Source organism: Epinephelus moara, chromosome 20, assembly GCF_006386435.1.
Source record: "Epinephelus moara isolate mb chromosome 20, YSFRI_EMoa_1.0, whole genome shotgun sequence".
In the NCBI taxonomy this organism is placed as follows: Eukaryota; Metazoa; Chordata; class Actinopteri; order Perciformes; family Serranidae; genus Epinephelus; species Epinephelus moara.
The window spans coordinates 35,713,444-35,726,958 of record NC_065525.1 but is presented as its reverse complement, the minus strand read 5'-3'; the positions used below and the strand labels follow the sequence as shown (position 1 = coordinate 35,726,958).

At 40.2% G+C, this 13,515-nt stretch overlaps 1 protein-coding gene across 1 annotated transcript in view; it reads right to left on the bottom strand.

Moving 5' to 3' along the window:
* peak1 (pseudopodium-enriched atypical kinase 1) overlaps positions 1 to 13,202 on the bottom strand; it is a 149,989-nt gene extending 136,787 nt beyond the window's left edge. Inside the window, exon 1 of the mRNA XM_050073982.1 lies at positions 13,039 to 13,202. The gene's annotated coding sequence lies outside the window, so the exon portion shown is untranslated. The remainder of the gene's footprint in view (positions 1 to 13,038) is intronic.
* Between the last annotated feature and the right edge of the window lie 313 nt (positions 13,203 to 13,515).

Sequence of the window (13,515 nt, the reverse complement as noted above, 5' to 3'; positions counted from 1 at the left end):
CCCATCCATCTCATCTCTAATTTATGACTTCTATACTCCACTGAGCTTTGTCAAGATGCAGATTAATATAGAATATTTAAACCATACACCATATAGAATACATCAATGCAACAAAAGGAAAATCTACAAAAAGCTCCAAAAACAGTTTATAAAATTTAACCTTGTGCAGACAAAGCTGTGTACCTGATGACCGTTCTGACACTAACCAAACACACATGTAAACCCACACAACCTAGCTCCGAAAACCTACCATGCTTCATCCTGAAAAGCTTCAGATTAATGTATGAGATAATATTGAGGCATTTAAGTGGCCCCCATCCAGCCCTGCAATTTCCAAGAGCAGGGACAGCTCAGGTTCGCCATGGTAAACAAGTCCAACAGCAGCAAGGTATGTCTGAGAGATTTCAGCACAACACGTAGTGTGTTATTTTAAGATGCAGGCTGAGTCCAGGGGAGTTGGTGAGGTCAAAACTTGGCCAAAAGCAAGTACCCCTCTGTGCTCTCAACACATTTGAGTAAGCCAGAATTGTGTTGGCCTCACCACAGCCACAACCAATCACAGAGGCCTTGTCCTAACTCAAACAAATACTTGTGTAGATAGATCACCACAGATCCTGCAAGGGAGGATTATCCTTCCATATATGGAGTTCAATACAAGGCAGTCAAAACATAGAGATCATGTAACACTGTTTTTTTATTTATTCATGCCACTTGAAGCTCGAATACGAAATTCAACACAAACAACTGAACCACAGTCATTTTAGTAATGTAATTAAGTGGACACAAGGTCTTAGAGAGGAAGGCATTTTCTCCCGGGACAGACTTTATCAGGAGTTTCTGTTTCCCTCTTTGGTGACATTTGTTTGGTGTAAAAGTCAGTCCCGGTCTTTGATAGCCAGACTATGAGTCAAGGTAAATCCCCAAGAGCAGTAGCCACTGGGCCAGACCGGGGCCAACATTCTCCAAGATCAAAAGGCTAACTGTAGAAACACTGCTGAGGAAGGCGATATTTTTCACCTGTTTCACAGATACATGATGACAGCGTCGGAAATGTGAAATGTGCACGTGCAGGTGTGCACACATGGTGGGTGGGCTTGAATGCATGTGACTGCTGCATGTCACTTTTCCACAGTGTCGACAGAGAATTTTATTTGTATTTCATAGCTATTTGCTTTACCCCATATCCATACACACCCAGATTTAATCACCAGAAATGCAGAACTGTGGGACTGAGCCTGAAGGCATTTTGCCTCTAAATGAAATTGGATACCAGAATCATCCAGAGATTTTGATCTCCCACCACATATTGTCAGGTCTTTATTGGCCATCTCTCATTCCAGCCTCGGGCGGTAAGCTGTGTCAGTTCTCAGACTGAGGGACGTATTAAGAGCTAGGATTGCAAAACTCTGAGAAAGAATAATTTATTCAGGCACAGTTTCCACATTTCATGGTAATAAAGAAAGCGCAGATTAATCGCCTGGGAATTCAGTGCTCAAGAGTAAAGAATTTATAGCAAAGTTCCTTCAAAGACAGTAATTAAATGGTGGAAAAATTAGGCCACATGGAGTAATTATTGCACGACACATTCCTTATTGTTGGTTCGGGACTTTAAAGGTCAAGTATCCCCAGATCTATTAAAACAACAGGCTAGAGACCTTAATCTGATACATTTTTAGCCACAATGCTCAAAGTCTGTTATAAGTTTTAGTGCCAAGTTTGCACTATAGGTGGGAAATGTGATTAGCCTGATAGTCAGGCTTTGCGTCCATTTGTTAGCAGTCCATTAGTCATTTCCTGTGGGGGTCCGATTTGATTTTACCCTAAACAACTAATAATGAATTACGTGCTGACTGCTCTGACATTTCCAGTCTGCAGTGAAGCTGCTTTTAGCTACTGGGCAGTTAGCATGCATTAACCTTATCGGCTACTAACTTTTTACAGAGAAACTAATTATTCAGTATACATGTTCTTAATGCAAGCTGAATTTACTGGATGATTATGAACAACTCTCTCTCATACTTAAATGAAAGCATAGGTCGATTTGCAATAACTTCCAAAACGACTTATATGACTGGGCCAAAAATGTCATAAATTACTGTTATAACGGTTTTTAACACGTCCTGAAACGGTTGCACTTCTCCTCCAAAACTACTTGGTCAGAATTAGACAAAAAAACAACAACACATGGTTAGGTTAAAGAAAAACATTAAGGTTTGGCATTTAATAAGTACTATGTCACATACAACACGTAACATATGTCACTAGCGTAGCATGCTACACATACTAGCATACTAAATTGTTAGTAAAAGATGTCAACCTTGGCTTTCACACACAAATGTTGGTCTCCTGGGTGAAAGTCCTGTGTTGTGCAGGACTTAAACTTCTTGGCGAATCTACGCTGTACCCTGTGCCATAGCCTGACATGCACCTCCCAAGATATGTAACTACTAACACGTCACGGCAATGCAGACTTCGTGTCTATTTTTGTAAGCTGAAACCATTTCCATTTGTGGAAAGGAAGCTTTTATTTCACAGATAAGAAACAATAAATTGTGAAGACAAAAAAGCCTCCATAAAATAGCATTTTAAGTCTTGTGTGTGTTTTATCCTGGCTTCATATGAGCAGAGGAAATCTCAGCTCGTCGCTAAGCTAATTTATACAATGTAAAATGCCATAAGTTTGTGCTAAGAATATTAGCTTGTTGTATTTGTGAGGAAAATGTGTCCAGCAAAAGACAAATGCTTTGTCTGTGAATGCTGCGAGTTATAGTGAAGACGATTTGTGTAATGTGTTTGAAATTGTCTCTGTTAAGTCATGTTGAATGTGTGTTTTCAGTGTGTTCTGAATCAACTAAACTTTAAAGCACTTCACAGAAACCCCACCGCCTACTAGTGTTTTGGAGTTGTTGCACGGACACACTACCACACAAGTATAAATGCTTACAACAGCATAGGCAACACGCTTTATTTGACCCATCCACCAGCCCTCCCACCCACCCTATAGGGGCGAACTTTGACGCTTTTTATGCTACGTCATGTCACTTCTTTCTCTGCTCCTGTAATAATTACTACGACCCCTAAAGGGCACCCCCTTACAAGTAACATTAGTATGAGACATAATAAACTTCTTTCACGGTCGACCTACGTGGTCATTCTTTCTGTGAGAGTGGGCTGGTATCTGATACTTAAGAACAAGGTGTATACGGAAAGCCTTATCACTGTTAAAACACGGGCTACTCCTAAAGCAACAAGGCTATGGCCAACTTAAGTTCCCCTAACAATGGCTTTAATTGGCTCGGGTTCTTTTCCAGCCAAGGAAACCTTAAACAACTTTTCTTTCGTATTTTATGCTCTTTGGCAAAAATGTACAACAAAACATGCTAATTCATTGTAGCAGCCTTTTCTAAAAATGATCTAATACTCTTTAGTTTTCTGGTGAAAAGCCACTGGAATCTCTTGAAAACCGTTGAGGGCTTCCAGCCACAGCATCACTCATTATCCCCATTAGTTCTCTGTTAGTAAGTTGGAGCCTGAGAAATAACAGAACATATCATGCTTGGAATGCAACGCAGCTGGAACGGACCCTTGAAAGAATCTCCAAATGAAGCTTTTGGTTTCGGGGTCAGAGAGTCTACATGAGGACAGAGTGTATATACAGTGTGTGAAAATCTGTGTGCAAAGAACACAAATTTGTCAAGGCTCTAATCATTAATACTGTTACGGATAAAATGAATGAGCTGACTTTGCCTATGGCCAAGACTCCTTCAGAAATATTCAAACCGATCCCAAGTGGCGCTTGAACCATGTCTGAGGGAAGGTCTCCGAGCCAGGGTGAAATCCTAGGAGGGTTTTGAGACAGAAGTGCACCATCAGGTCATTCAACTTCAAAAAGGGCAGAGCATTCATTCCGCATGCTGCCACGTTTTCATCCATTAGATTTTCCACTGATGGCCAAAAGCAACAGCTAATGTTAACGTCTGACATGACCCACATCAATCAGCTATTAAATAGACTTTAACGAGACATCGTAGCACTTTTTACAAGCAGGGAGACAGGTGAGAGGTCTGGAAGACGTCAACAACGAAAAAGGCCTTACATCACTACTGGCTCTGGTTCAGCCTTTGTTTTATTGACCCCACAGGACGATGATGATGGTAGTAGTCGTCTACCCCACACCCACTATTCAGTTCAAAAGGAGAATATTTGACACCATTAAATCACTGACTCCAACAGCTCCAGCCCATTAAGTCAGTTTAGGATATGCTGAATAGCTGAACTCTGCCTGCCCTGTGAGGAGGAGACACACTTTTAAATCACACGCTTTGGTAAGAGGACAAAGTTTGACAAGGGTTGAGCGGCCGCATACAGCTTTTAGCCAAAGTTAAGTCAGTAAGGTCATCATCTAGGCTGATAGTCCTCATATGTATGCATAGCACAACAGCTGTGGCACAAAGGCTTAGTGGAATAATGCATTTGGACTTGTTAATGAAAACTGCAGTGAGTATTTAGGTTTGGACAGCATAATATAAAGCATATAAAGCATTAATAACTTGTCTAGAGGCTACATATGAGCATCCTCACGACAGGTTGATGTGCCTTTTGATTAATTCACCAGCCTTTATATGCAGCTTTACTACATTATTACCTCAACTCAGCTAATAACTCATTAGACAAGCTCATTTTCAAGGTCAACACCTGAGCTAATAGCTTATCAGCAAAGCCCGAGCCTTGAGTTTCCCAGATAATCACAACTGTTTACAGAGTCAACATTCCTTTGAATGTGAAACAAAACAATTTTAAACAGATTCAAGTGTCTCAGCTCTCTTGTAGCAGTGCATGTAAGACGCGGTAACACAGAAAACAAAGCCAATGCAGGCATATTACAGGAATTAATATGCGCATATCATCTTCTGACTGAAAACTCTAATCAGTAATTAATTTCTACTTTATTGGACCAAATACAAAGTGATCTCATAATACAACATAGCTTCTTGTAGTAAAATCACATTTAATGCAATACTGGACATCAAATGTTGCTGGTTATATGGCAGCATGCATATGATACTACAGTGACAAATCTCTGCCAAGCTGCATGTCTGACCACATGTATAATACATAACACATATGGTCACACAGACATACAAACAAGCATGACCACAGCACCCATAAGGTTGCTGGTGAGACATTTATGATTGCCCCTGTCTCATAGATGAAATGCCCTGACAGGAGGAGATGTCCTCTGGCTTGATATAAGATGACAGTGTCACTGTAATCTGCTCCTTTATCATCCACCATCTTGCAAAGAGCCACAGATCGAAGACTGATACAAAAATGACTCATAACTCTGATGACATTTGGTCGACCTGGCGTAGCACTGATGTCGTGTGGCATGCAACAAGTGTGGCATCAAGAGAAGAACTGAAAAGCAGTCATTTTGCACTGCAATTAAAGTGTAAGCTTCTAATTCATAAACAGGCTTTTGGTAATCAAAACAAAACTTCAATCTACCTGACTTGTTGTGGAACTGAAACACGTTTCACCATTCATCTGGGTGACTTCTGGAGTCCAGAGGATTACTTTAATTTGTTCTGACGTCTTCCCACCTGGATGACTCAGATGACACTATACTGGCTTTTGGTGGGGTGCTATGTTATTGCCTGATAGCTGCAAAATGTTCTCGGCATAAGCCACGACCTGGAGCTGCCAACACGAATTATATCAAGACTACAGATTCAAAACAAAACGCGACCAGGCTCCAGCGCTGCCTTGATTGCAGGCAGAGCTGTAGTTTTTAGACATGGCTTCCAGCCCAAACTGCACTTCATCAGGCTCCACTGACCTTCTAAAACCTGGAGTGTTTTGTTTAAGGGGCAACTACACAGCCAAATCTGTGATGCTGTGAAAGGGGAACAATGTTGTTTATCACAAAGAGTGTGACATTTGGAAAAAGTAGGTTTGAACTTTGCTGAGTTGAAGACCTCAATTTGGAGATGTTTGGATCTGGAACCTTACTTCCAGTCACTAAAATACACATTTTTAACCGAGTGGCAAGTGTTAGCAGGAGCATTTCTGTTTATTTCGATCATTAATTCATGTGTCTAGGGACAACCCTGACAGTTTACTTCCCTAGACGTAACCAAGAACACTGGACACTAAAATATGAATGTGATACTCCACTGATTTCCAAAAACATTATTTGACTTGTCCCTCTCCATAGGTGGATCAGGGTGCAAACTTAGCCACAGAACAGCAGCCCTGAAGTGAGGAGGAATGCAGTGCCTTGTTCAAAGACACTTCAGAAGAGGGGATGCATGAAAGGCAAGGTGAGGCAGTATTTTCAATGGAATCACACAGAGAAGTGTTACTACAGTCTGCAAATCACATTTGTATGCTAAGGTCAGAGGCCTTAGTCAGAAGAACACACACACATACACACACATGTATGACTGTAAAAAAAATCCAATTTCAAAACCACTGTAATATGATTTCCACCTGGTGTAACACCACTGTACTTTTGCAATCCGCCCCCTGTTTTGAGTGTGAGCGTGTGTGCTTGTGTTTGCTCCTTAACCTCCGGGTCACACCTGTTACCTTGCTCGAACCCTGGCTCAAGGGAATAGGGAGAGGTCAAGGGTCATGGTGTCACATGACACGTCCGTCACAGATCTGTGTCAGAGCGCACACGTACACATGCATTCTGTCAACCGAGAAATTACTTGTTATTTATGTCGCTGAATTTTCTTTGTGACAAACATTTGTAAGAACCGTATCAGCTGAAGAACACATTTGGAATAGTTTCTGATGAGCACACACTGCCTTTAAGATTAGGTTAGAAATATCCCAACTGGTCCGACTGGATAATAGAATAAAATAAAAATGAAATAACAAAAATATAAGCATGAATACAGTATACTGAAATTAGTTAAGATGAAAATGATGAAAACTGGGGCACCCAGTAGCTCAGTGGGTAGAGTGGGCGTCCCATGTACAAAGGCAACGTCCTTGCTGCAGCAGCCGTGGGTTTGATCCCCGCCTATAGCCCCTTGCTGCATGTCATCTTTTCTGTCTATCTCCCCCTTTCACCCTTAATACTTTCCTATCAATTAAAGATAAAAGCCAAAAAATAATAATCTTGAAAATGATGAAAACTGACTTAACAAATTTTGAAGCTCTGAATTTTCCCTTATTTCTGGAACACGTATATTTTTTTCTACCAACCACAATTAAATTATTTGGAGTTCAGGCAAAGTTTTATTCAATTTAATGGAGAGAGATGTGTAGAAAATCAAATATCACAATATTTTTTACCAGAAACCTCAATATCAAAATTGCGACAATACTGTAAGTTTGACAATTGGTGCTTTCACAAAATACTTACACAGTGAGATTTTTGGTCAATAACCATCAGTAACCTGTATATAATGACTAAGTGGGTAACGCAAATAATAGACCAGCTGGTAAGTTAAGAAAATTACATCATGTTACTATAATGCAGCATCTAAAACCAGGAAAAGACAACACTCACAAGATTATGATATCCAAAATCTAAGACGATGTCTCGTCAACTCTTACATAACTCAATAGTTTCCTCCCAAAATACTATTATGCCTCAGGAAAAACAACACTACTTGTAAATCCATGACTTGATATATAAAGAAAAGAAAAACACAGATTCAAAAGCAAAAATGTGGTGTGTACTAATGTCTTGAAATGGCTTATTAGATTCAAATTAATAAATTTCATGCTTTAGTTCAGTGCCCAAATTATAACTGAATGTGTTAAATGCTTTCAAAAGGCAATGATGCTATGTAATAATTACGGTCAAACATGCTGCACTAGCTCATTATTATGCTGGACCATATTTTTTTGGTTCATTTTGTTGTAATAGTGCAGACAAGCAGAGCTTTTCTGTTTTTATTCATTCAAAACTCAAAGATTAGAATTTGTTTTATTGCTAACTGGCACTAACATCCGCTTCCTATGGATATCCATTTGATGAACAAATAATGATAAGCCTCAGTTCAGGTGAAGCTCTGAGTCACTGATCTCTCTGGCAAACAGAAACAACTATCATTCCCATTCACAATGTGTAGGGAGTAGGGATCGATTGTGAACGTCTCATTGCACTGCTATTTCACAGTATGCCTCGAGGCCAGTGAGTCATCTATGACATTCCTTTGCAACACAAAAAAATGCCTATTATAATGGGAAAGGTAATTTATGTCGCACTTATGTGACCTCTTCTAATACCACTGAGATCAATACAGCAGTGTGATAGGCAAACAGAGAGGTGAAAGGCAAATAAAATACTTGTGACTGTTGAGCAGCTGCCCCCAAATAACTAAATGTTCTGATCATTTAGGCGTATATCCTGCAACTGTCCAACTTTATCTCCATCAGTCAAAGACGCTGTGGATCACAAAAGCTCTCGCAGCCCGGCTGTGAAAATAGACAGATCAAGATCAACACAAAACACTATCTTCCTGTCGCTCCCCACAAAGAATGCCAGGTATGTTCACAATTCAAAAACGTAGGAAACAATCTAACAAATATTTGTCCCGCACACTTTGGGGACAGGCATCCGCAGGGCATTTATCTGAAGGCAAATCTGAAATCTCTGCAAATCCACCTCCCCATCCGCTTTAAACAGGTGAAGAAGTAACAATGTCAGACGCCTGGCTTTGTTGACACTGTCAACTCAGGAGCGGTAATCAAAACAGGAGCAAGGAGCGAGTAAAAACAAGAACTGACAACTGCAGTCCCACATGAACGCACAAAGAAGACCTCATTTATCACGAGCCCAGTGTCTGTTTTGAATGGGCTGAGATTTAGAGCTGCAATGTACTTCAACTTTCACTGGCCTGAACTTGTGACACTGAAACTGAAGAATGTGTCACTTGCACAAACACATTCCTCTTCATATAAACAGAAGGGTTTGTTGTTGTTTTATTGCAGAGCAATAAAAGATACTATGGATTTCAGCAGAAATACAACTAGGGTTTGACTGATACGGATTTTTGGAGTGTTTGTTTTTCCCCAGAAGCTGACAATATTTTGTACATCTCTCAGCCCGCATGCTCACTGAACATGAGCATGTGGGTTGGCAATCCACCTTGAGATCAGCGTCTGACCCACATGTGTAACGTGTGATTTTGAAGGTGCAATACAATATTTACAGGGCATGTTGTGCTCTCCACTGCTAATTGTTGCTCAACTCTTGTACCTTGAACTTAGTCAATTCACAAATTAGTCGCTTTTTTCATAATGTATTAATAATTTTCATTTTTCAAGCAAAAATGCCAAACTTTTACTAGGGATGCTTTGATTTATCGGCTGCTAACTGTCTGCAGCCTGCTGGTAAATACGATGACAGTCACAGATGGCAGTGGATGGTGTTTTTCTGTTGTGTCACATCACCTTTGCACAGGCTAAAAAGCAGGGCTCGAGAGTAACAGTCACAAACTTAAATTAAAGAGCAGGTACAAGACGAATACAATGACTGTTTGGCAAATGGGCCCTGTGATCTCACTCCTCTCACAAACAGAGATCTTCCCCAGGATGCCTTCAGGACAAAAAGATGCAGTGAACTCACTATCGTCTCATCAGAAAATACACTCTATTGTTGGGTGATAACACTACATTGTGAACAACAAATCCCTGTTAAAATGGGCAGGAGGAGAGCTAGTTAATGTTAATTTTGTAGCTTGAATTCAGTTGTTTGAAGGTGAAATATGTTTTTGCAGCAATATAAAACAGATATTAAAGAGGGAATTATGATATAGCAAATGGGCTATGGAAGATTTGTACTTGTTCAAAGGTAGTGTATTGAAGGGCTACATTAAAACAGCTCAGATACTTTCTGTAGTGTAAATGTCTTTGTTTTTCCTGGCATAAAAAGGCGGAATAAATAACAGCAAAAACAAAATAACCCACTATCTACTATCTGTCAAATTGTTATTTTAAATATCGGTATCAATATCGGCCCAGAATTTCAAAATCAGTGCATCCCTAACATTCAGCCAATACAGCATTACAAATGTAGGAATTTTCAGCTCTTTTTTTGAGATATATGATAGTAAAGAAATGCCTTTGGGTTTTGAACTGCAGGTCGAACAAAACAAGTTGTAATGATTATTTCCACAGTTTTCCCCCTGACCTGGAAAATAATTTTCTTTTCACTCCTCTTGTGAACAACAAAACTGAAATTTTAATGCTGTTCTTACATGCCGTCTGGTGCCTCCCTCAGAATAATGGGAACCAGAACTACGTTTTTAGACAATATTACGCCTCTTCGTTAAACTGACTACACAATATATTTTAGGCTATTCTTGAACCTTTAGCAGCTGTCTCAGTTAGGTGCCTCTGCACAGCTCAGCACTCACCTGAGACCACAGATGTTGGGTGAAAATCTCACCCCTAAAAAAAAGTTCATATCTCTCCTACAAGCTCCAATTTGCTAGTTTACACCTCAACTGCAATCAAAATTCAATGTCTGTCCTTACTCATCAGAGCCTCTGTGCTCAATGCTCATTAACAGGTGGCAAGTTCATTTTTGAAATAGAAAATTAAACACAGTATTGATACTGGTATATTTTATGTGTTATTTAATGCTGTAGGCTATCATTTCAATACCAATTTTAATTTACAAAGGCAAAGTGATACTAATATTTGAAACATGTCTCCAATAAAAAATATTACTGGTATAAAAGCGTGGTATAGACAGCTCTGTTATGTAATACACCTGCTAACACATGCCCACTCTGGATACTGTTAATGGTTCATCATGGGAAAAATATGGGTGATCAGTTTTTGTTTGTTTGCTTTTCTAAGGGATGCACGATAACATCGGCACGTCATCGGTATCAGACGATATTGGCAGACTCGGCCAACATGCTTCTTCTCATTTTGCACAATGAATGAATATTACATACACTGGAAAGTATTGTATTTCCTGTCTCTTTCTGGCGGGCCATCACCATAATAGTATGCATGCATAATATGATGTTAATGCCGCTACAAAAGTGACCTGATGATCACTAACATTAGGTAGGGATAAAGGCGGATATATCGACATCAGTATTGGTTATCAGTCAAATGAGTTGTTACATACTGGCATATCGTGTATCGTCAAATAATCCAATATTGTGCATCCCTTTTTCCCATTTTTTCTCTAAACATTCTCACCTGGGTCAGCCTACTGTTAAGACCTGTAGGTTGAAGACAGGTCTTTGATGGAAAAGGAGGACGAGGCAAGATGATCCCCTGCACCTGTTTACAGGTAGGGTGAGGCGAAATTCAAGGAATAAACACATTTAAAGAGGCAACAGATAGCATCTTTTCCTAAATATATCATTATGAAAATAATGTGGGTTGCACAGGGTAGTGGCCACAGTAAAATCAGACTATCAGCGTTTACATAGATTACTTAGTGGCTGTGCAATAAGCTTCTGCCACCGGTGCCGAAATTTCGCGGAAAAAATCTGCTTTACGGCAGGAAACGCGTCATGTATTGCGGCACACATCACTTTACTTTAATGCAGTCTTTACAATGAGGGAAAAAACACCATTTATGCCATATCATACTGCAACGATATCCAAAATCTAATACGACATAGTCTTATATCTTGATAATGATGTAATATCTTCATATTGCCCAGCCCTAACTCCAATCAGGTTGATTTTTTTAATTACTTGGCAAATCACTTTCACTCACAGGGGCACTAAATATACACTTTACCGCACAGATTTCCACTTAGTGACAGTGTGATGAAAGAAATTCAGCAATTAATGTCTGACCTAGTAGGAGGGCAACAGTAAAACGTCTTTTCTTTCCACTCATCCCCATTCATTCCCTTATTAAATTAACATTTAGGGTGATATGATCATGCATCGTTACGACTCTACAGAATGAAGTTGTTGAATAATAACAGCTGATGGGAACGTAAAACTGAAATAGGAACTTTCCTGCACTGCATATGGAAATGTAGTTTGGTCAGACCACTCTGGGTTAGAGTATTAGAAATTTTGACTTGTTGGGTTGGTTCAAAAATCCCTTTAAGTCCAAAGTTGTGTTTACTGGGGGGTCGGTCACGAATACAAAAAACCTATCCAAGTGTGTATTATCTGTTATTACTGTGGGTCTAATAACTGTCTGCCGAGTTATCATAAGACACTGGAGGAACTGAAAGACTGGGTTAATGCAATGGTGGAAATAGCATCTTATGAATGTATCAGGAGAAAGGGACTCATCAAAATGGAAGATAAGCCTACATAATTATGAATTTGCTATGTGTGGTTATGTGACCCTGTAGATTGATGTATGAGGACATATGTGTGTGTGTTTAATATGTTTCTTTATCTACTGGAGTCCACCTCTGTATTATAAAAACAGTACCTTGTAAATAATATATGTATGCCATGTGCCTAGCCTTTCAAACCAATAAAAACTTGAATTATGTATTTTTTAAAAACATTAAGGGTGTTAAAATATCTCTCTAATGAAGCCATCTCCCACTGGTTTCCTCTAAAGCACCCTGAGGTGGTCCCTGGACCCCTGTATGTAACTTAAACGCTGCCTATCCCGTTTCGTAAACACTGACAAGTTGCCTCATGGTTTGGACTCCTAACCAAACCAGGTGTTCGCTAAACTAACTTTTTAACAAACCCAAACACAAGCAGCATCCACAGTCTGCACACACGGAGCTGTTCCCTTGTATTTAAGCCCTCAGTCAAGTTATGACAGCAGCAGCTAGTTATGTTGCAACGTTACCAAGTCAGCACGCAGTCGGTAAATAGCGCTAACATTCAATACGGTGTAACGTACCAACGGCTAGCGAACTTCTTCGCATCCCTGGACGTTGGCTGCATGTTGTTTTACATTTAGCGCTAACTCCCAGAGCCGTTAGCTCCTTCGTGAAGACACGACATTCCCCTGCTGTACAAACTGGAACTTGGCAGCCGAAGGAAACTGACGAGACTTGTGGCTGAGACACTTTCAATTTAGGAAAAAAAAGCAGCCCTTAGCGAACTTTTCCGTACCTTTCTGACGAAGAGTATCTCCCCGCCGGTGCTACCACTTCCTGGCAGACATAAATCCCGGTTTTGACACCGTCGTCCTCGGCAGGAATAACGAGAATCCGAGTGTGTGTAGCTCAACTCTTGCCCGTGCCAGTGATTTCTCGCACACAGCTCCTCTCTGCGTGGCTCCGGTAACAGCCGCTGCAGTTTTTTCCACCAGCCTGGAGCGGGAGCGCGCGCACCGGGATACTGGGCAGGCCAGGAGAAGCGCGTGAACGCGCAATTTACAAGGCACTCCAAAGCGTCTGTGGAAATGTGGAGATCCACTCAAAGGATTCACACTGTTTGTCATGCATTTGTAATTTAAAAATAAAATATGAGTTTGCAATTCATATGCAGCTTTGACGAAAGTGATAGAATGTAAAAAAAATAAATTAAAAAAAAGTTTAAATGCTACTTTTTAACTGGATGATGGTCATCAGCATCAGTGTCGTAAGG